Source organism: Pinus tabuliformis, chromosome 8, assembly GCF_031772625.1.
Source record: "Pinus tabuliformis cultivar Carrire ecotype Pingquan chromosome 8, CPIR1, whole genome shotgun sequence".
Classification (NCBI taxonomy): domain Eukaryota; kingdom Viridiplantae; phylum Streptophyta; class Pinopsida; order Pinales; family Pinaceae; genus Pinus; species Pinus tabuliformis.
The window spans coordinates 1142973667-1142998127 of NC_142294.1; the positions used below are offsets into that span (position 1 = coordinate 1142973667).

The 24461-nt window shown below is 34.8% G+C and overlaps 1 pseudogene; it reads right to left on the reverse strand.

The window, feature by feature from the left end:
- Window positions 1–21773: 21773 nt before the first annotated feature.
- On the reverse strand, window positions 21774–22820 carry LOC149239384 (putative mannitol dehydrogenase pseudogene; annotated as a pseudogene).
- Between the last annotated feature and the right edge of the window lie 1641 nt (window positions 22821–24461).

Sequence of the window (24461 nt, forward strand, 5' to 3'; positions counted from 1 at the left end):
TCATGCTTGGAATATGAAACGAGGGTGATTGGTTGAAAGAAAGATTTGGTTCAACTCAATCTATGGTTGGCTAGTACGTGGAAGTCCCTGACTTGGTTAGCTTTGGCATATGTTAATAAGAGATATTTCCTCGTTGTATTTCATAAGTATTTATACTCTCTATTATGTGGATCTTATGGTTGTTCTATCATGGTTATTATTCTTGTTATATGTTCGTTATAAGAATGGCTTCGTAACACGTTCTAGCTATGGCTCTCTATATGTTTGATTTTTTAATGAATGTTTAATTAATGCATGAACTAATAGATGTTGTTGCATCTATTATGAGAGGTAAGTATACCTTCTTGATGATTCTTAGATAAATATCAGACCCCTATGTTCAGATATGCATTCATGACTTGTAGATTACATGTTCTCAATGAGTTTGAAAAAATTAATATTGGGGTTAGGCTTAGTTAGGTCAAGTCTATGGTTCAAATTTGTTTGTTTATCTTTTTCATTTAGTTACTTATCATTTTGGAAAGTCTTGAGTTTTGTTCAATGGTCTACATGTTGATGTGGACTTTAGGCTCAAAATTTGGGATTTCACGCTATGAACTAAACATTTTAGGTCACAACCATTGGAAGATAGGCTTGTGCATGTGGTTGGAGTCCCTCAACCACATGGAGGCCTTGTCAGGCATGTCATTGGGAGTCCAAGTCAGTAAAAGGTAATTCTAGCTCAGGGTTTGGGCACTGGGAGTGGTTGGTTGGATCTCGGGTGTCCCGTAGCTCCTAAGCAAGGTTAGTATGGTTCAAATTTGTTGATTTCACTTGCTTAACTGCACTTAGGAGGTTGAATCATGTCATAATATCCATGAGCTTATGTTTACCCTAACAGGAAGGTGAAACAGGGTAAATGTGGGAGGTGGCATTACAGTTGGATCCTTGGGCACTCTCATGTATAAATGTAGACATGTGTGGAGATGGTATATGAAAATGTTGATGTCTTGAGACGTTCGTCATGGAAAGTTAAGGTTTTTGTTAATATGTATTATTGGTTATCTTGTTAATATATTGTTTTGCTACCTAGAGGAATGTTGCAGGTATTCATGATGATATTTGAAGCAAGTTCAACTGTGTAGATGGAATACATGAAGGATATGGAGAGGAACTTGATCTCTAAGACCTAACATATATGAAAACCAAGATGTGCTCATCTTAGGATTAGAAGGTAGTAGTGCGAGAAATTAACAAGAAGGTAAATGTTCGTAGTACAAGACGGAAGATCACTTTTGAGGAAACTATGATCAACTAAAAAGTCTAAGAAGGCTTGATAGAATTCCTTCATGTATGAAGGAAAGACAAAAGTGATAAAAAATGGATGACCAGGAACATATCATGAGAATATGGCTCCATGACCTATGATATCAAGAATGGAAGCATGCTCAGTGTAATGAGATTCCAAGGAAGGAGGGAGGGATGAAATATTTGAGGAACTGATAGCTGAATGAAAGACAAGTAAGAGAACTTGTGGATGTCTAGAATCTCCTATATATTTGAGAGAGAGTAAAAAGAGTCTCATTAAATAAGAGTAAGACATCGCCCCATTTCAAACGGAGTTATGGTGGATATTTCTTGTCCTCATGTGTCATGTAGTAAACTAGGATAATAGTCATAAGTCTTAGTGAAGGTCATAATGAAATAATTGTGTCTCAAGGATTGGATAAGAATATAAGACTGGTACTCCTTGAGGATTAGGAATCCAATATAGGATTTTTTCTCATAGATTGACACTCGTTGAGGATATGATATGTATTGAAGATAAGAGTGGGCGATGAGGGCTGATATTCTTTGAGGATAGAGGCATAAGAATCCAAGATGAGAAGTGTCCTAAAAGGACATACCTTTTGGACATTTAAATGGGGTACATGCCATGTATAGGTAGCATGGTATCACGTGTAAAGCCTCCTAGAATAATGCTCAGAATAAAGTTAAGTTTTTCTTGTTAGGTCTCAGAGGCAATTTTGGTTGATCATAATATTGATTCTTACAACATGACTTATCAATTTGATTCTTCTTATGAGAAATTTTAAAAGAGAGTATTGCCCTTGTACTGATTGAACAAATTGTGAATACCTCCCTAGTTAAGAGGGAGTGTTGAAGAATGTAACTATTTTTGGTATTCATAATTATCTGTTAACTTGTGTAATGATGTAATCTCTATGTATTTATCAAAAGAAGAAATAAAATTGTAAAAGAAAATTATTTATAAAGCATGGGTTTGATGCTTGGGTTGATGGTCAATAAGTCAAAGCATCCGTTGAATGCTTATGGTATTTTTTTTGAGTCAAAGTTCATTGTTAGATTGTAAAAGACCCTTATGGGTATATATGCATTAAAGAAGAAAAATATTATTTGTAATTTAGAATTGTTTAGATTCACCAAAAGGAACAAGTCAACTTCCAGTTAAAGTTGACCTTGTCTAGTCTTAAAAAGCCACATGAAAAGGCTATATAAAGGAATGTTTTTTCTCTCCATTTGAGCATACAAGAAGCTAACATATCCTAGTTTGTTTTACGTGGTTTAGAGGAGTGGAGGTCTATTATAAGAGATTCAAGGGCATGTGAAGTTGGAAGGATCTGTATTATGAAGGGACCTAGTGTTACCTCAAGTCCGGGACGACTAAATGTCCATTTTCATGGAGAATTCCTATATCAATGATATTGAAGATATCTTGAATTATATGGTAGGATATCTTGTGTTTTGGAGGAGGTTAAGTTTTTTTTTGGGTATTAAAAGCCTCCTTTGAATCAATTCTATAATAAGAGAAATTTTCTTTTGGGTTTTCCCTTGGCTAGGATCCTATATCTTGTGTTTATGTGATATTTATTATTTTCGTATTTATTTGATGATGAGAATATAAACATGATAATGTCAAGAAAAAATTAATATCATAAGTAAAATTCAAGAAAAGAAAACTAATTTAAAATACAACCCTAATCAGTTCTTCAACACTTTGTCCCTCCACCTTCCGTTATTTAATTTATTCTCTTTCCATGAAGCTTTGCACGAAGTCAAAATTCTAGCCACTTTCATAGACCAATACTTCCATACTCAATAATGAATTTCATCCAACCGTTGACATTTGAACTACTATTAATTGATGAATAAATTGACATTAAAGAATTTTATTGCTAATATTTTAGTATTGAATAATCAATATTTTATGTTCGTAATAAAAATGTGGTAAGCAGTTGAGCAGTTTGTAGTTTTTCGACTAGGGGACGAAGGCGGGAAGAGAGAGGAAGAGCGGAAAACCAGGGTTGAGGATTTCTGCGTGGTATTTTCTCCATGGACAGGTGCAGAGGAGGGAGCTCCACTCCCTCCTACAGTGAGGTAGTGGTTAACAAGAGCAAGACACCTATAGATTCAGGCAGAGGTAACACGATGGAAGGAGGAAAAAATTGGGAAGAGGAAATAGAAAGTAACAAGGAGAAGGAGAAGGATGGCACAAAGGAAAAAGAGGAAAATGATAAAAAAATAGAGAACAAAAGACAGGAAACAACAGGGACCGTGCAAGCCCAAAGCTGAAGTCACTCCTAGAGTAATATTAAATAACCCTAAGCTGCAGGTCCACAGGGAGCACATGCAGACTTATGCAATCATATGCAAATTCATGGTGTTATGGCCCACCGAAAAGGCTTTACAAACATGGATCAGATACCACTGGAAGCCTAAAGGAAGCATTGATCTTCATCTAGGATCCAAGGGTTTTTTCACTGTGGTGTTTGCGAACATTGAGGACAAAGACAGAGTGTTTGAAGGTGGGCCCTACTTCTATGTAGTAGCAGGGCTCTACATGCGGCCGTGGATGATGAACTTCATGCCAGAGCGGGAAACCTTTACCTCAGTCCTGGTTTGGGTAAGACTCTATTCGTTACCTCTGGATTATTGGCAAATAGAATCACTAACAACCATAGGAAATAAATTAGGGAGGTATGTCAAAACTTTTGAAGCCACAAGAAGGGGAAAATATACCTCCTTTGTGAGGATTTGTGTAGAGATGGACCTATCTGGAGCACTTTTGGACGAGGTCATATTGGAGGTTTGTGATGAGGAATGGGTACAAATGGTTGATTACGAGCATATTCCATTTAGATGTCGAAAATGTCATGAACACGAACACCTTCTTAGAGACTGTCCTCTCAGTAAGGCAGAGAACAAAAGAAAGCCTAACACAATGAAAGAAACAGATGGATTTCACAAAGTAGATCACAAAGGTAAAAACGGAAAAAAAGGACCAAAACATCACCAAAGTGGAGACCAAAAAGTGAGGCCAAATCAGTTCCATGTTCTTGAAGAGGAGGAAGATGCAGCAATTGAAAATCAAGTTATGAAGGATGGAGATGATAAGCAGGAAAATGAATAAGAACAAGATCAGGAACAGGTAAAGGAAAAACAGAAAGGGATCATGATGAGTGAATCAGAGACGGATATGGATCAGGAAATGACCTAGAGTGAGATGGAAATGGAAGACAATGAGTTACAAGAGATTCTCGATAGAGAAAACCTATATCTAGAAGGGTTCTTGAGTAAGGGAACCACAGGTGGAGTAGAATCTCTACCACAAGAGGAATGCAATCGAATAAATTAGTTATTCTTATGGAAAACTCAGACAAAGGGCTTGGGAGAAGATAAAAACATTGAAAGACAGGGCAAGCAGCGAATGAAAGTGGTAAAATCAACTCCAGGATTGGCTCCAAGAAACCTGGGGAAAAAAAGGGGCAGAAAAAAGCAGAATGAGCTATTAATGGAATGTGGAAAGCTCATTATAGACTCAATTAAGATGAAAGACCTGACTAGTTACTCCTTTACAAATCGGTAATTATGAAGTTTACAACTTGGAACATCAGAGGTCTAGGAAGCAAAAGAAAACAGAGAATGCTGAATAACAGAATGAAATAGGTAGCCCCGGATATAATTTTTGTCCAAGAAACGAAATGCTCTTTTCAGAACATAAGACAAATCCATAGTAAGTGGCTCAACAGATATGAGTTTATAGAATTCAAAGCAAAAAATACAGCAAGGGGTACCCTCATCGTTTGGAATCCCCAAAAAATAGGTATTATTGATGCAGAGGCATCAAGGAATTATTTATCAGTTGTTATATAGCCAGTAGGAGACAGGGACACTTATCTTGTAACAAATGTTTATGGCCCTTAAAGGTTAGATGACAAAATCAAGTTTATTGAGTCCTTAATGGACCTTTGAAACAGATTTGCAGGGCTACCTTGGGTTATAGGAGGAGATTTCAACATGATTAGATCTCTCTCGGAGAAAAAAGGGGGCACAAGAGCACTAAACAAAGATTCCTCAACTTTCCAATGTTTTTCAGAAAACATGAAGCTGGTAGACATTGAGACAAATAATGGTCTTTGCACTTGGAACAATAAAAGAGGAGGGGATTCCAAGGTAGCTTCCAAGCTAGACAAATTCATGATCTCTAAAGATCTCATGCTTCTAGATAAGGAAATAATAGCAGATATTCTTCCTTTTGGAGGCTCAGATCACTGGTCAATTCAAATGGAGATCAAGGGCATTGGCACCCCAATGAAAAAACCATTTAGGTTTGAAAATATTTGGCTTTCACACCAGGATTTCATCAGCAACATTGGAAAATGGTGGGCTAAAGACCTACAGATTCAGGGATCATCCATGTTCTACTACATAAGAGATCAAGACACATCAAGAAGAAGCTAAAGGAATGGAACCAGAAGGAATTTGGCAATATTTTCAGAAGTAAAAAAAAAGTGGAAAACAAAATCCTAGAGCTCAACCAAGCTCTGATCAAGAATGGCTTTGATAAAGACAGAAATGATCAAGCAGAGAAATATCACCAAAAATGGGAAATGTTGTGTAAACAAGAAGAATTTTTTTGGAAACAAAAAACTATGGTTCTATGGCTAAAACAAGGAGAACGAAATACTAAACTTTTTCATAGATCTACCATTGCGAACAGAAATCACAATAGAATCTCTTCGATCAAGGAAGAGAATGGCCAAATTCTTCAATCCCATGAGGAGATAGATGCAGTGTTAGTAAAGAATTTTCGGGACATTGCCAAGGAAACTTTTCAGGAATAGAACCTTTCATTAAGAACTTAATTGAACACATACCTAACCTGGTATCCAGAGAGGATAATTATAATCTCAACAGACCTGTGACTGAACAGGAGATTAGTGAGGTCCTCAAGGAAATGCAAAATGGCAAGGTACTAGGTTCGGATGGATTTAATGTGGATTTCTTCAAAGCCTACTCGAATATTGTTAAAAAGGATATTGTCGAGATTGTCAAAGACTCCAGGCATAACAAGACAATTTTGAAAGCTCTCAATACCTCCTTTATTGCCCTTATTCCAAAATAGGATAATGCTTAAACACCAAGAGATACAAGCCCATCGCCTTATGCAATGTTGTCTACAAGATAATTTCCAAGGTTGTGGCTAACAGACTCAAGCCCCTGCTGCCCACACTCATCTCTGGGGAACAAATAGGGTACGTAGAAGGAAGACAAATTCTAGACAACATAATTCAAGCTCACGAGGTGGTTCACTCGTTAACTTGCAACAAGAGAGTGGGCATGATCATGCAACTAGACATAGCCAAAGCATATGACAAATTAAATTGGATGTACATCAAAAAAGTGCTCACAACATTTGGTTTCGATCATAATTGGGTCAGATCGGTCATGGCCCTTGTGACTTCTTCCAGCTTTTCAATTTTAGTGAATGGATCTCCTTCTGAAATTTTTCTCCCTTCCAGGGGTCTTAGACAGGGAGATCCGATTTCTCCTTTTCTCTTCATCCTCATGATGGAAGGGCTGGGGCCGCCCATCAAGCATGCAAGAGTAATGGGAAAAATTCAAGGACTCCAACTTTTAGAGAATGGGCAAGTTCTGACTCATCAATAGTTTGTAGATGATACCATGTTACAGGGAATTCCCACAGTTAAAGAAGCACTTGCTTACAAAATTTTTTGAATGACATCACGAAGGCTACAGGTATGGAAGTAAACCTTTCCAAATCAAAATTATTTTTCTTCAACACTCATATTGCCATCCAGAGAAATGTCTCTAGAATTTTAGGCTTTCATAGAGAATCCCTTCCCTCTAAGTATTTGGGAGTTCCTCTTACAGCTAAACCCCGACACAAGAGTATATGGGATCCTCTAGTAACTAAAATGCAAGACAAAGTCAGGAAATGGACAAATAGATCTTTAAATTTAGCTGGTAGATTGGTTCTTACTAAAGCAGTTCTCCAAGCGATCCCAATCTTTATGCTATCAGCCCTCCCAGCTCCAATAGGAGTCTTACAACAATTTCGGAATATTCAATGAGATTTTCTTCGGGAAAAGAGGAAACAAGGAAAAAATGGGCTTTAGTCTCATGGGAAAAGATTTGCAAACCCAAGAACCAAGGAGGCGTGGGTTTGGACAATCCTGAGATTCTCAATAAGGCTCTTGGAGCCAAACTATGGTGGAGGTGGGTTAAGGATCCTAAAGCTCAATGGGCAAGCATCTGGAAGGAAAAATATGCCAATGCTTGGCCGGCTTCTGAAATCATACGTATGACTGGAACAGTGAAAGGCTCCCCCATATGGAATAAGGCCTGAGAGAATAGAGAAGTGGTTCAAAAAAATAGTTTGTGGGAAATCAGAGAGGGAGATATGGCACTTTTCTAGGAGGACAAATGGAAACAAGAACCTAATCTACTGAAGGAAGAATTTTTAGGCCTCAAGCATGAGACTGACAATCAAGGTTTAGTAAAGGTGAAAGAATTTTTGGAGAATCCACATAATGTTGGAAAATGGAGAATTTAGAATAAAAATAGAGGGCAGAGAGGATAGGACCCTCAACAATAAAGCAGAGCCCCTTAAGAGAAAGTTGGATCAGAGAATAATTTTAGTAACAGAAGGGCAGGACCAATTGAGATGGGGTAACAACAAAGAGGGAAATTTTAATATTAAGGAAGCTAAAGGTTTTCTCCTTGATTAGGAACCCTAAGCTCCAAATAAAACTTGGTAGAAGCTTTGGAGACACAAAGGTTTGATGAAAATCAAACTCTTCATGTGGTTAGTTCACCACAGGAAAATTTTAACTTGGGACAACCTTAAAAAAAGGGGCATGTTGGGACCCTCCAGATGTCATCTCTATGAGACCCAAGAGGAGACTATCGAGCATCTTCTCAACAGTTGTATTTTCACCGACATGATATGGGATTTTTTTACCAACATCTTCAAACAGTCTGATAGAGATGAAGAAAGTATTGCTAACACTCTTAACAATTGGAGGAATAATTTTTTCGATAATGAAGTTCTCAATACAGCCTGGTATCCCTTGCCGAGCTTCATTATTTGGAATGTGTGGAAAGAAAGGAACAAAAGAATATTCAAAGAGGTAAAGACTGACTTACCTAGCCTGGTGAAGCTGACTGCAAAACACCTTAAGGAGACAGTTGGCACCACGGTTGGGAATCTCCCCAAAAATCCTCCCTCAGTAGAAGAGTTAAGAATCGTTCAGCTATTAGACATGCAAGGGCTTATTCCTCAAGGTCTAGACAAGAAAGCAAGCATGAGAGATAAGATGGAGGAATTCTGGCATCCTCCCCCTGAAGGTTTTTTAAAGTACAACATTGATGGAGCTTCCAAAGGCAACCCGAGGGTGGCTGGCTTTGGGGGAGTTCTAAGGGATGATACAGGTAGCATAATCTCCCTCTTCCATGGACACTTAGGAAAAGCCACTAACAACATGGTAAAACTAATGTCCTTGGAACAATGCTTAGAATTTTTTATACAGAACAATTGTCAAAATGTCATAATAGAAGCGGATTCAAAGTTAGTCATAAATGCAACCAAGAGAATCAATAATGGAACAGGGCCAGAAAGGGTCACAAAACACTGGAGGTTGACTCAAGTTCTACATAGGATTCAAGTACATCCACAGGAACTTCGTACTCTCAGATTTATTCATGTGAGGAGAAAGACCAACAAATTGGTAGACATTCTAGCCAATCAAGGTGTTAGCTGCAAGGACAACACAATTTTAAAAAGGTGGAGCGCAATGGCGCGGAGTGTTCTGAAAAAACTCTATCATAACCAGGTAGAGGAGGACAAAGAAGAGTATAGAAGCAAAAAGATAGAATCCAACTAGTTTTGGATAGTGTTCAGAGGGCTTCACAAGGTTGGACTGAAAGGTACACGATGGGAGGTAAGACAAAGTTGGTGGCATTGTTGACCATGATCTGAAAAATTCTCTGCAACTGGAAACAGAGTTTCCCTGACTGAAGAAAGCAGCATCTAAACTTCCAGATCACCCAAATTTTTCATTGGCTAAAGTCAATATCACCTAGGGAGCGGTTTCGTAGCAATCACACCGCTTTTATGTCAAAAGTGGTTTTAATTTTTGGCCGCGATGCCATAGAGAGATGGACACGTGGTGGAGGGCCCGATCCAAAAACCACTCTCCCCACTCCCTAAAGGACAATGACTTTGGGTGCGTGATTTTCAGCTCAGCCATCCGATGGAGCGAGGGAAATCAATGCTCGTGATCGAACGAGTAGTTTGGTGGGGCCCCATCACATGCTAATGTCTAGCATTCTTGGTGGGTGCGATATGTCCCTTGACCATCAGATCCAATTTTACAAATCGACGGTGTAAATAGGTCGAGCAAGTTGGAGGTGATGCCAGTTAAGTGGCATGCTTCTCTCCTTTGTGATTTTGTTTGGAGCTGTTGGCTAGGGCCCGACAGTTCTTCACTGCAGATTCTGATGAAAGATTTGTTTTTCAGCAGGTTTTAGCGTGAGCCCCTCTTTGTTGTATGGTTTCTATGGGGTTCAGTTCTCTCCAGGTCTTGGAAGGCCGGTGGGGTGCTTTTTTCTTTCACTCTAGTCCATCCACTACTTAGGTTCATTTTTAGATTTTTCCTGTTTAGCTTTGGTGTGTTGAAAGGTAAGTTTTTTGTGCCAAGTCTTCTGCCTAGGCCCATTCTCGATTCCTTTGCGAGGCTGATCTCCTTCGCCACTTTTTAGAGTGGCTTTTTGTAAATTTTGTATATTATCAATGGTAAAGAAGGTCCTACTCTTGCTTCAGCAAAAAAAAAAAAATGTGGTAAGCAGTTGACGTATAAAATATTATTGGCAATATTTTAATTGTAAATAATCCCTATCTTCATATTTCTAAGTACCTCTTTGTTTAGGCTCATGTGCGGAAGTGCGTAGGAAGTCAATTGTATGGAGAAATTTTTCTTTGTGTGAATCACCACACTTCACACTAAAGGCTTTAATTGCTAATATTATTGGAAATATTTTATTTATAAATAATGCATATCTCTATATTCCCTTTTGCTAAAAGAGCCCTTTTGAGATCTCGTTCTTTTATAAATATCATTAGCCAAATGAGTAAAGTTTGTATGGAGTGGAGACAAAATTCTGTACAGAACCACATTTCATTGAGAAGAAGTTTTGTTTATGGTTATGTTTATAAAATCAGGAAAATGTGTAGAAGTGCTGAGAAATTCTATTATACGCAGAAATATTTCATTGTTTGGATCTTTGTTCTTCAAACTAAAGGATTTTATTGAAATATTTTGGTATTAAATGATCCATACTTGTTGTTCTCAATAACACCAAAAAAAGCATTAGAAACATACGATATTATTGGTAATATTTTAGTGATCAGTAGTCAATTGAGTAAAGGTCTTATCTAGTGTGGAGAAAAGTTTGTACACAACCACAACAATTTTCAAATCATTAAACAAAAAGAATATTTATGGTTATCTTTCTAAAATTAGGCATGTGTGTGAAAGTGCAGATAAATTTGATTGTGCGGAAAAATCTTTCATGTTTTTACTCTGCCAATCTCTACACTCTTAACCAAAGGCTTTTATTACTAATATTTAAATATTAAGCAATCAATATATTTTGTTTGCAATAATACCGAGCTAAGCAGTGGACCCACATGATATTATTTCTAATATTTCAATTAAAAATAATGCATATCTCTATAATTTATAATCTTTGTTTGTGACTATGCCCTTCACATTAGGAAAAGGAAGCTTTCAAGCTTTCATTGTGTGGATGTGTGCAATCTGCACCAAAGGATTTTGCAGATTTTCTCTTGGGAATTGTTTGAGTTCGGTGATTGAGTGCCAAAAGGTTCAAAGCTAACATACAATGCCACACAAACACTTCATAGCCAACACAAAATATCAATTTTCGTTAATCAAAATAAAACATCACATATTGTACTTGTTATTTTTGTAGTTTAACATTACTCTTATATGCAAAAGCACGTAAGAAAGGAAAAGTGTGTTATATGCAAAAAATCCGTTAGGATGGTACTATTTATGAAAATTTGAAAGCTTTGAAATCACACTTAGCATTGAATAATGGAGGAAACTTTCATTCTGCAGATCTCTTCACTTTGCATTAAAGGCTTTTACTACTAATATTTTAGTATTAAATACCACATACTTGTTGCTTGCAGTAACACCGAAGAAAGTGTTGGACCTATATGATATTATTGGTAATATTTTAGTAATAAGTAATGTGTATCTCCTAATCCTCTTTTACTTGAAGATCCCTTCAGACATCTCGAACTTTTATAGAAAAATATTGTAAAGGAAAATATGAATTGTTTTGAAAGTAGTGGAAGAAAAAATAATAATATTTATTGGAAATTTGTTTAACTGCACCCTAATGACTTATTCATAAATTCCAACTTCTACCTGTGTTAAAGCAATTCCCTAGAACTCACCTTCTTCTATTGTGTCATAGTATATAGGAACCACATTCCTATCAACTACATTATTTTTCTCATCTTTGAGCAGAATATTTGTTTATAGTTATCTTTATGAAATTAGGTATGTAGGAAAAAGTGTGGACAAAGTCCATTGTGTAGAGGAATATTTAAATATGTCATGGTGCACATCCCCGCTCTCAGCACTGAAGGCTTTTATTGCTAATATTTTAATATTAAATAACCTATGTTTTTCTTTTTCAAAATAAGATTGAGGCAAGAAGTGGACCCATACCATATTATTGACAATGTTCTAATTATAAATAATGCACATGTCCATATTTCCAAATATCAATAGTCAATTGTTTAATGGTTGTTTGGAATGTAGAAAAATTTATGTATAATGAAATTATGAATTATCCTATAATGAATAGAACATATAACTACATCAACTTTCAGATCAATGAGAACAAGACTTGTTTATGGTTATCTTGCTGAAATTAGGGACATGTGCAGAAGTGCATAAGAATTCAATTGTGTAGAGGATTTTTTCTTGAATTTTCAGTAAATGTTATTTCTAATTTATGATCGGTTGAGGGAGTTTTGTTTATTGTTATCATTTTGAAATTATTAACATGTTCAGAATTTTTCACAAAGTTCATTGTGCAGAGGAAGCTTTCAAGATTTTGTTCTGCGTATATCTACACTTCGCACTCAAGGCTTTTATTTCTAATATTTTAGTATTAAAAATCCATATATTTTGTTTGCAATAACACTAAGGAATGTGGTAGATGCATATGATATCATTGCTAATATTTTAATTATAAATAATGCTTATCTCCCTATTCCTGAATATCATTAGTCAACTGAGTAAAGTTTGTGTGGTGTGCAAACAAAATTGGATCATTGAGCATAAGATTTGTTTATGGTTATCTTGCTGGAATTAGGCACATGTGTGGAAGTGTAGAGGAAGCTTTTAAGCTTTCACTGTGCCAACCTCTACATTTCACACTAATTCCTTTTGTAGATATTTTCTTGGAACACATTTGCGTGAATGTGGAGCTTTGCTTGAGTGTAGAGTCTAGCTATAAAAATATCAAATCTAACATACAATGGCACACAATAATTTCATTGATAATACACAATATCATTTTTTGTTTATCAAATTCAATATGTCATATTTTACTCACTATTTGTGCAATATAACATTAGTGTTTATAAGACATTTTATTACGTAATTATTGTAATGATAACAACTAGCATACAAAATGTAGGAAGAATATAGTACTATAGCATTTAAGAAAGGACAAGTGTGTTATATGCAAAATATTCTATCGATGTGGTAATGTTTACGAACATGTGAAAACTTCAAAGCCACACTTAGCATTGAATAAATAGTTAATGCTTAGTAGAAATATCGATATCTGTTCAACAAATTGACACACACTTATGCTATCCCTGAAACAATGGGTGAATTGAAAAATACATAGTGCTTTTAAAAGAGCAGTTTCGGATAGAGATGTTGTTGGTGCTGGCGTTGGTGATCCGTAGATTGTATGTACGTATCACCAGTACAAATGATTAGCTGTAATTACAAAATATGTGAAGGAAATTATGAGAATGTTATGCAAGTGGACTTGATTATGTTTCTTCGATGATATATTGAATCTATTTCGAATGCCATTTCTTGAAAAAATAGTTTGATACTACATTTCTACTATTCTATGCCTATATGAAAATCCATCATGGAAATGGATAGTGCTGCTCAGAGATAGTTTTATGTAATGTTCAAAGAAAAATTATTTTTGGAAATGCATGATCCTAAAAAAAATTGGATGCTGAAAGTTTCATTAGGCTATTAAAGTGTAGAGTTTACAATTGAAGCTAATGTTGGTTTTCAGATTTAAGAAAAAAATAGAAACCATAAAGAATAATAAACTATTAACCAATTTACTATGTATTTCAATGAGAAACGTTCATTTAATATTTAGATAATTCAAAAAAGGGAACAAGGCATGCAGATCATGGATAGACATCTAGGATCTAAAATTACTTCCAATATGTAAAAACTTGTTGATAGAAAGGAAGGTATACATAGCAAATGTGTTGAATAGACATTGTTTTAGTCAATGATTATTGAAAATAATTTTATTCATTGGAAAAATAGTTTTAGTTAATGAAATAAATTGGGGTTTATGATATTAATAAAATAATATCTTCATATCGATTTCTAAAGTATGTAAGATGGATCAATCATGAAAAATAATAATCTAAATTGGAATATGTTGAGTTGGAATTTAATTAAAATGTATTTGATTTAATGTAAAAAATTTTACAACAATCTTTTCTCGTTAAAGTTTAGAAAAATCAACACTAGCAATATTGATGATGATTATTGGTTAATGGATACCAAAATCAACACTAGCAATATTGATGATGATTATTGGTTAATGGATACCATTAAAATCGATAGTAGTTAAATGTCATATCAAAACATAGATGTAAATTCACAATTTACATGAATTATTGCATCTTACACATTATATATACATGTTTTTCCTGTCAAAGAAATTTGTCAATGTTCGTTCTGTTTCACACCCATTAGTAAGTTATAGGAAACCAACTTGCTTTGTTATTATGAAATTGTTAAGTATTTCAATGTTTTGATTTATAATTTGTCTATTTTTCTATTGTCTCAATTTCTTACTAATAGCGAGTAAATGGCCCAAAGAAACAATGGTAGGAGCACAAAGGAAGAGGTACATGTAGAGAGCCAAGATATCTTATTGCTTAGTAAAAATATTTTAATGCTAATGGATAAAATACTGGAACTTTAACAAATGCTTAGGCGAGTTGAAGATGGTATAGATGTTGTAAGAAAATTGTCATAAGATCTCTTACAAAACATTAAAAAAGAAATAAGTTCTCCATTTTGGTAGCATAATCATTAGAAGCGTTAAAGAAATCACTAAAACGTTTGCAATTTTTTGAACCAATTTTGAAATTCAGTATATGCTAAAAGATATGTATTGTAATATTCTCGATATAATTAAAGGGAAAAATTATAGTGAACTATTCGAGATTACAGACGTATGCATATATGAAACATGTTTTATAAGTTATGTTGTAATCTTGATTATTCGATTTAGAAATTCATTTTTAGCTTTATATGATAATGACTTATTTGATATATATATTTTAAATAGAAATAATATTGGATTGTTAGACACTGTAAAAAAGAAAACGATTGTAAGTCCATTAGTTAATAAAAATTACATGGGAAAATGATTAACCAAATTGCAAACTCCAACATAACCAAATTGCAATATTGTTTGACTAGTTATAGAAGTTGTAAATTTGATAACTTAATAAAAAAAAGTAAGAAACAATATTGCAAGAAAAAAAAGATGACATAGAAAAGTACAAGACATAGATCTATAACAAAATAGTTCATTGGAATACATATCTGTACAATGTCATAGTAGCTTTTACATTAGTATAAGCAATCATATTTTTCGATGTAATGATTACATTGCTAATCTTATTCTCATGAGTATACTATATTGATTGATAATGTTAAATTAGATCCCAATTATTGAATAAAATGTAAGAGTTGTTCGACAAAAAAATGCAATTCCTGAACAAAAAACTTTAAGGAAATCCTAGGTTTCTTGATAATGCAAAGAACAACAACTGTACCATTATTAGATTTTTTAACAATGTAAAAAAAGAAAACTGTCATTGTGAATGCATAACTAAGTTTTGATGATATATTGTAAATGTGCCATGTGTCGTAAACTTTGACAATATTTCAATAACATTTGTTTTGTTTGCATAATATTTGTTGTAGGAAATTTGTCGTAGGGTAGCTAATACTCTTTCGATTCGACACCTCTCAGAATACACTTTATTTGAGTCTGGTAATTTTTATATATGAGGGAGTTTGATTAATGGCAATAAAGGAAGCAACAGTTCGACTTGCAAGCAATGCAACAAAGCATATTTTTATTCATAGTTCTAGCACGTGTAATTGGAGTACTACATTTCACACAAAGAGTTTCAAATGGATTTGTATATGCATTAATCAATATCAAATATTCTTTGAAATTCTACAAAATTGATATAAAAAACAGAGGCTTAGTAATGTTAAATCAAATGTATTTTTTTTCTTCTACTTTATCTATGTATATTTAAACAATATAATATACTTTACCATGCATATTCCATTTGGAAAGGAAATAAGGCTTCTTAGATCATTGGATTTGTTTCTTATTTTCAATAGAAATATGAATGTTGATTCTGAAATTCGGGAAACAATTTCTTAATTTCTTATTATATTTTTTAGCAAGATTAGTGGAAAAATATTTTGTTGCAAATCTCTTTGAGTTGAAACACATTTTGAAACAAGTTTATTGTTTGTGTGAAATTGTTACATATGTAAAATCTGTAAAACAATACATGAAAACCATATAACAAATGACGAATAACTTTTTTCTCAACATTGGGATATATATACCTACACATATGTAACTTGAATTTTGTTTGAATGAAAAATTGTTTTGCTAGTGGAAAAAGAAACAAGTGGACAATAAATTCGTAAAAATAAAATGTTAAAATAAATCAAGTATTATTATTTCCATGTCTTGTTTTGCCTTGTGTCTTTGATTTCTACTACATATTGCATCGACATGTGCGTTATCGAAATTACAATAACAACGATTGTGCCAATTGGAAATGCATTGTCATTAAGCAACATATTTGCAATCGTCATATTAAGAAAAAATCGGCACTCTGCAAAAATTGAACTAATGTTTTCTACATTGCTAAAGCTATTTAGAAAAATATTTTTTTCACAATCACCACTATTGTATTTATGCTTTGGAATTATTTCGAAATCTCTACTAGAAACAACAATATTTTTAGTAAGGTTTAAATCAAGTTATTCAATTAATGATGTTGGCATAAGCAATGCTATTTTGATTTACACTTTCTTATGTATTAATTCTGCAGAGAGTATTGGTTTTGACTTATTTGCTTTCTCCAAAAATGTTTGATATGTAACCCAGACACCACCATGAACAATCCTTCCAATTATATTGTTACTAGTATCTTTAATCGACAATGGTGTAGACTGGATTTCTTATTTCCTAGTCATGCAAATTGAATTGACATAAAAAAAAAGATGAAAAGAAAAGAAATAAAGTATAAGTATCTCATATAGTTAATTAAACGTGCCCATAAGTACCTAGAATTTAGTTCTTCATTGGTTTTTGTTTTTTTTTTTGCGATATTTGTTTCTCTAGTACTTCTCATTGCTATATCTACAATATTGTCCATATCTACTATGACATCATTCAAATTCGATATATTTTCTTGTTCGCAAATAATAAACTGAATTTAGTGATTAAAATACATTGTAACTAAAATTATGTAAGAATTGTTCAATGAAAATAAAATAAGATAACACAAAGTCGTTACTAGTGTACATAAATTCTAAATAGATTTTAGTTTTAGCAAATGCGATGTTTTATAGTGATGTTCAAAGTATTTTTTCCTTTGCAATTGTTGTCATGCATATGAATATCTAAGTGTCATATGTTTCTTGGAAATTTAAAAAATATTTTATTTTAGTTATAGTACATTAAAAATATGGCACAAAAGGGGAGAAAACACATTGGGTTGTGTAATGCAAATATAATCAAAGTACAATAAATAAAAAAGAAACATACATCTTAGGAAAGTTTTCATTGTCTTTAATAGTATATGTTCCACTTGTATTCATTTAAGCTATTATGATGATACAAGTTAGATCAAATATACAAAAATAAAAAAATAATAGGTTCTAATTTCATAGCACAAAATAAATTTAGATATAATACCTATACAACAGTAACACATTTTGTGTAAACGTGTTTGATATTATCATATTATGTCAGTATTTGAACTTTGTACATTATTTCTACAAAATTTTACCATATATTGTATATATGTTATTAGTACTCTCATATAGAACAAATAATGCAATGTTTACCTAAAAACAAATGCTACACTTTTTGTACTTTCACTCTAAATGATCACACATCATGGTCTGCAACTACTAGAAAATCAATGCACATCCCAAATGAGGATTCTATTTGTAACTAGTTTGTTCGTAAACTAATTTAACATGCATTCATAACATGTATTGTAAAAAGATTGCAAGATGAACACGTGATGAATTCTTGTAGGGACATGGTTACAATTGCCACATTACCATATAAATACTAAATATATTTATAAGATAGTGGACAGCTTTCTAGTGACAGATAGGAAAAATTGCAATAAAAAATAATTGATAATAAGTGGATTTTTACTACAAGGTCAATGCTATAGTTTATAGCAAAGCAAGAAGTTGTCAATACATTTCATTCATGACAAACTGGTACTAATAATAATAAAATATTATTAAAAAAATTTGATCCAATGTATCATTTTACAGTGTGAAGAATAATGTTGTTCGAAATCATTATTATTATTGTCATATTTCAAAGTGTTGTAAGTGATGAAATTTGTGCCCTTCCCACTTCCCTCTATTTTAGCACACAATGAAAGCTTCTCATAATAAAAGCTTTAGACAAAGAAATGTGGTAAAATGGATCAAATACCGTAAGTCCAAAGTGACGTGTTTATAAGGCAAGTGTATTGCATGCGATTAGATAAGAGCCTCTTCAAATGTCTATAAAGGTTGAGGTTTTCCTATCTGGCAAAGGGGAAAAGTAAAGAGAAAGTAATACGGTTATATGAAATTAGGGTTTTGAAGATAGGCCATTACTATTACCGAAGTATGTTTTAGATAGGTACTTTGTTGATGAAGTCTGTAGGAAATATTGCTGTTAGATACATGCATTTGAACAAAAAAGGAAGAAATAATTTAGATCTTTTCAACAATATGTCTTCGAGGCCAAGGCTATTTTTCTTTTTCTTATCAGGAGCACAATATTCTCATGGTAGTTTGAATATTCGTCAAATGTTGAGGAAATGTTGTTAGAGAGAACAAATGAGATCATTACCTATTTTTTCATCGGCTTGCATTATGTTATTGGTTCGTGATTTTGTAAGTGCTCTTACAGTGTGTTATTGCTCTGCCCAATGGTGTTATAATTGATGCATTTGCAGGTCCTTTAAAAAGGAGGGGTGAGAGGGGAACACTAAACAAATGTATAATTAATATGACTATTTTTTGCTTCTTCAGGTAAGATGATAGGATATGTGTAGGAAAGGGGGCATGAATACCAAACAATGCTTATGTGAGTTAATTACTCAAACTATTTCTTGAAGACTCATTTCCATTAGGTTGTTCTTATTGAAGGTGAAACATGGAGATGGATGATCAATTTTCATGATTTTTGTTTTGCACTATACTATTTAGTGTTAGCTTTTAACATAGTTACCGATCAAATGATAAAATTACAGATTACCCTTTTTTTGATGTAGCAAAAAAACCACCTAATTTTGAAAAGTGATGACTCAAAATACACCTTTTTTTGGAGCATATTTTTGGCACTTTAAATTTTCCTATGTATAAAGAACAAACATTATTTTTTTAAATCTGAGTGATTTTCATGATGATTTTAAAATGGTTTGATGCAACATCAACAAAATTTTTTAGAGGGCTTCTTTTTGAGACTTTAAATTTTCTAATGTCTTCTTTTTTTGTAAGATATTTATTTTTAATTGTATTTATGTATTTGTGTCTTTTTGTTTCTCTTTTTAATTTTTTTGTAATTAAATCTTTATTTTTTTGCATAGTTAAAAAGTAAAAAAAGGGTCAATATTTTGAAGCTAGTATTTTCTATATGTTTACGTAATGTTAATTAATATTTCAATGCACATCAAATAATTGTCAGTTAAAAAAGAATAAACATTTGACAAAAAATAAACATTTTCAATATAAATATAATGAAAAAATACACATTTTGAGACTTTTTGTTTAAAATGTCATGTGAAATAAATGATTTTTATGGGAAAATCCTAACAAAAAAACTTTAAGAATAACATTTTTGTTATGAATTTTATGTTAAAAATTAATAGTAATGACAATTTTTTGCAAAAAATGACTCACGTAAAAATTGAAGTAAAAATCAGATAATACAAATATTAGACATATAACAACAATAATCAAATACTCATTCTTCTCATAAAATCTCAAATTCAAAACATTACAAGTAAAACTAATGAATAGCTCTCAAAATTGAGCTTGATTTCAAACATAACTTAAAGTTCCTCAACAATATCATATAATCCATGTTCAGATAAAATAGCACACCGCAATATATTTTATTATTTTAATGAGGAAATTTACACACATATTTATACAAGCAATAGTCTCAAGATAGGAATTCTATCTTAGACGTACAGTAGTGTGGTTGAGAGATTCTCTCAACCACACACTATACTAGGAGAAATTATATTCTAGCTTATTCCTATTATCTAGGAACAAACTCCTCAAATAGAAAATTACAACCATAGGCAAGTAGGAATTAATTATTTCTAACTCCCCCCCTTAATGACTACTTGTCATGATAGTGATTCACAAAGTCTAGTTGTGGTCAAACATAACAAAAAAATATGTCGACGTCCATAAAAGAGCAACCATCCACCGGAATGTATGGGTACCAACCGCTGCAACCGCTAGTCCTTGTGCATACATGATTCTGTCGACCATTATCACTGCATATATGTACCTACAAATCCACCACCATTGGGCGAATTGCATGTGCAGAACTTCCCAAAAACAAAGAGAGATTAGTGCCTTTCTAAGCCAAATATTCATGTCCAAATAACAAACGCAAACAGTTGCGTTGATTGCACCTTTCGACGCAAATGTCAGATAGAAAATTGCACCAACCCTCTTATGCTCAGACACACCAATATCTGAGACCATGAGCCAGGTGTTACTGCAGTCCACCTGCTCCTACGAGCATAAAGCTCCCGTGTACACGTTAGCCACTCAGGCAATATGCCACCACCGGGCAAGTCCGATCTACCACCACCGGGCAAATCTGCCAACTTCAATATGCCACCACCGGGCAAGTCCGATCTACCACCACCAAGCAAATCCGCCAACTTCAATATGCCACCACCGGGCAAGTCCAATCTGCCACCACCGGGCAAATCCGATCTGCCACCACTAGGCAAATCCTATAGCCACTAAGGCTCTGCCACCATCGGGCAAGTCCGATCTTCCACCCCGGGCAAATTCGGAACTTAAATGTGCCACCTTTGGGCAAATTCTGTAGCCACTAAGGCTCTATGGATGGTTTCGAGCTCACCACCAACCAGCCACACAGGCAATCCATTACAAAGTGGTTTTAAGATCACCACGAACTTTCAAATACCTTTAAAAGGCTTACATTTCATTCAACATTTTGGAGTTTCTAAGTACATACAATGACCATTACAACAACTAGACTTGTTTATAACATGCTAGGGAGTCTATTCCACAAACCACACTAATTCAAACAAACATCTACTTTGTTGTCCACCATAAACGTTGTCGCTGCTCCTTTACCTCATCTGTTCATTGTTCACATCTTGGGCATCTTTGTCAAATAAATTCTTGGAACTCCATGCTTATCCTGTCATTTGTTAGAGTCATGAATTCTAACGAAACAACTTTACCTACATTGAGTTAGCTAGGCTCAATAAGGCTCAATAATATTTAAACATGATTCCAAGAAACTAAATAAAACATGAACTCTTCATATTAATTTCTTTTTCTGCCCAACGAATTCTCCACAGAAAGAACTGCCCCGTAGGCTGTCCAGAGCTCCACAGGCTGAAAAGCCACCTCGAACTTGTTGCAGGGAGCATGATCATTTCCAGAGTGAATCAGATCTCGCCCTCAACGCGTAGATCGAGCATACTCAGATCGTTCCCATACAAAAGAAAAGCTCTCTAGGGCTTTCATGTTCCTTCACAATCTTCTATGAAACACTGTGTGTGAATCGTTTGATGACTATCAACAAAGGATTATCACACAGCTTGACACAACTGCAAGATGAAAAGAGATAGGATTTTCTGGCAGACCAACCAAAACCAGTTTCCCATTCACTTTCAATAAATTGAGGAGAGGCTGCAAAGGATGGTCAGCAGAGACTGTGTCAATTATGTAATCCAGGGACTTGGCTGCATTCTCCATCTGTTTAGGATCTTTGCTGATGATGAAGTGGTCTGCCCCCAAATCCTCTCTGGCTTCTTTTTCCTTCCTAGCCGATGTACTGATTACCGTTACTTTCAGTCCTAAAGCTTTTCCAATTTTCACAGCCATGTGTCCCAAACCACCAAGCCCCACAACGCCAAGGCTTTTACCAGGCTGAGACATCTGGAGGTATTTCATGGGGCTGTATACAGTTATTCCCGCACAGAGCAATGGGGCTGCTGCATCAAACGACAGAGTCTCTGGAATCTTCACTACAAAACTTTGGTCACATACCATCAAGGATGAATAACCTCCATAAGCGGGAGACCGGTCCTCATTAATGGCGTTATATGTCAAAACCATCTTCTCACAATACTGTTCTTGCCCTTCGCTACAAGAATCACATTGGTGGCAGCTCCAAACCATGCAGCCCACCCCCACGCGATCTCCAACAGTGAAATTCTTCACTTCTGACGCCACTTCAGTTACATGCCCTACAATTTCGTGCCCTGGAACCATTGGGTATATCGAATTTTTCCATTCGTTCCGAATTTGGTGCAAATCAGAGTGACAGATTCCACAGTATTCGACCTTGAAAGTTACGTCATTGGATCCAGTTTTCCTGCGAGTAAAGTTAATGGGCGAGAGAATGCCAGAGTCATCCCTGGCCGCCCATCCCTCAACCTCGACCTCAAACTGACCAATAGCTCCTTCCTTCACCATCTTCTCTATACAGAACGAAAAACTCAGATTGTGTTTCCACAGAACCCTGCTAATTTCCCACACAAAACCCTTGACGACAGGCAATTGTAGTCCACCAAACGATGGTATGGCAGCCAGTAACAGTGGAAACGAGGTTATGGCAACCGATAATCTGCCACGCCAGCCACGACAGCCAGGAAGGGGTTAATCTGCAGATCTTTGATGTTCGACCTGGAGCGTAATTTTCGACCCACCGTTACCAGATCTGCTGACTGCTCGGCATCAAGTCAGCATCACCGCCGGCTCAACCGATCTACTGGCTCTTTGATCGGATCTCTCTCTCGACTAGCAGACGCACCACGGCTGCAGATCACCAGATCCACGACATCTTTCCACAGCTCCTCTTCAGTCTCTGCAACTCCTCCACAGATCCGGCAACAGATCCCGCATTCAACTTAATCATCATAACGACTTCCGTCATAGTCAAATTTTCAAGCACTGAATCTGGAACGATCACCAACAGCTCATCCAACTTTTGCAAATGCTCGTTGCTAAAGCGAGGAACACCAATCTGCCCAACAGTAGTAGGCCCAAAATAATTTCCAACGTGAATGACATCCTCCACCGACCATCCACGCATTAGCTCGGCAGAGAATCTCGTCAGAAGGCTATCTCCGATGCCCGTATGGTTGACTTCCATCAAACGCGGAAACATTTCTCAATTCCACGTCCATCTCTGACTTAAACTTCTTGTTTGCAGGAAAAATATTGTATGGGTGTGGTAAGGAAGAGCAATGATTTCCCAGAAGCCGAGGAAGGGAATGATATTCTGGTGCTGTGCGCGGGATAAAGATCGGATTTCCGCCGAGAAATGGCCCGACGTGTGACGCAGGACCAGCGATGTTTTCCACGCAGGGCCACCACTCCAAAAACACAACAACAACGTTCACAGATCTTCTCAATTATTTCCCTCAACCTAGGAAGGGCCAAGCCCAGGAGGGGCCAAGACCTCACGGGCTCTGATACCAAGATAAAATAGCACACCGCAATATATTTTATTATTTTAATGAGGAAATTTACACACATATTTATACAAGAAATAGTCACAAGATAGGAATTCTATCTTAGACGTACAGTAGTGTGGTTGAGAGATTCTCTCAACCACACACTAAACTAGGAGAAACTATATTCTAGCTTATTCCTATTATGTAGGAACAAACTCCTCAAATAGAAAATTACAACCATAGGCAAGTAGGAATTAATTATTTCTAACTTGTTCATCATCTTCTAGAGCTTCATTATTTTCTTCTTCCACAATATTTTATGTTTGTGTTTCATCATTTCTCTCTTCTAATGGATCTTTCGTGTTTGCAAATATCCCAAACTATCCTTTTCCAATCATTCCATATAACAGTGGTTGCGGTTCCTTTCACTTTTTTTCCACACGTTATTTATTAAAATCTCCTTTCCTCAAACCAACTTCTTTCATTGCATCTAGAATAAATTGAAGAGAATTAATTCTTTGTTGAATAAAATTGCATTGTAGTGTGTCTTTTTCAGTGAAAATGCAATTTCTTTCCTTTTGTAGGAAACATGCTAGTGTTGTACATCATCATCAAGAACAAAGTAAATAAGTAGGTAAATTAGTGTAATCACATAAAAAAAATATTAATTGAATTTTATATAATAAAACTTTCATGAACGTGAAATTAAATCCAAAACCTAATCTCCTTCATTTGAACATAAATCTATAACATAGTTGATCAGTTCTTGTTGTTTTTGATAAATGTTAACTATCTCTCCTTT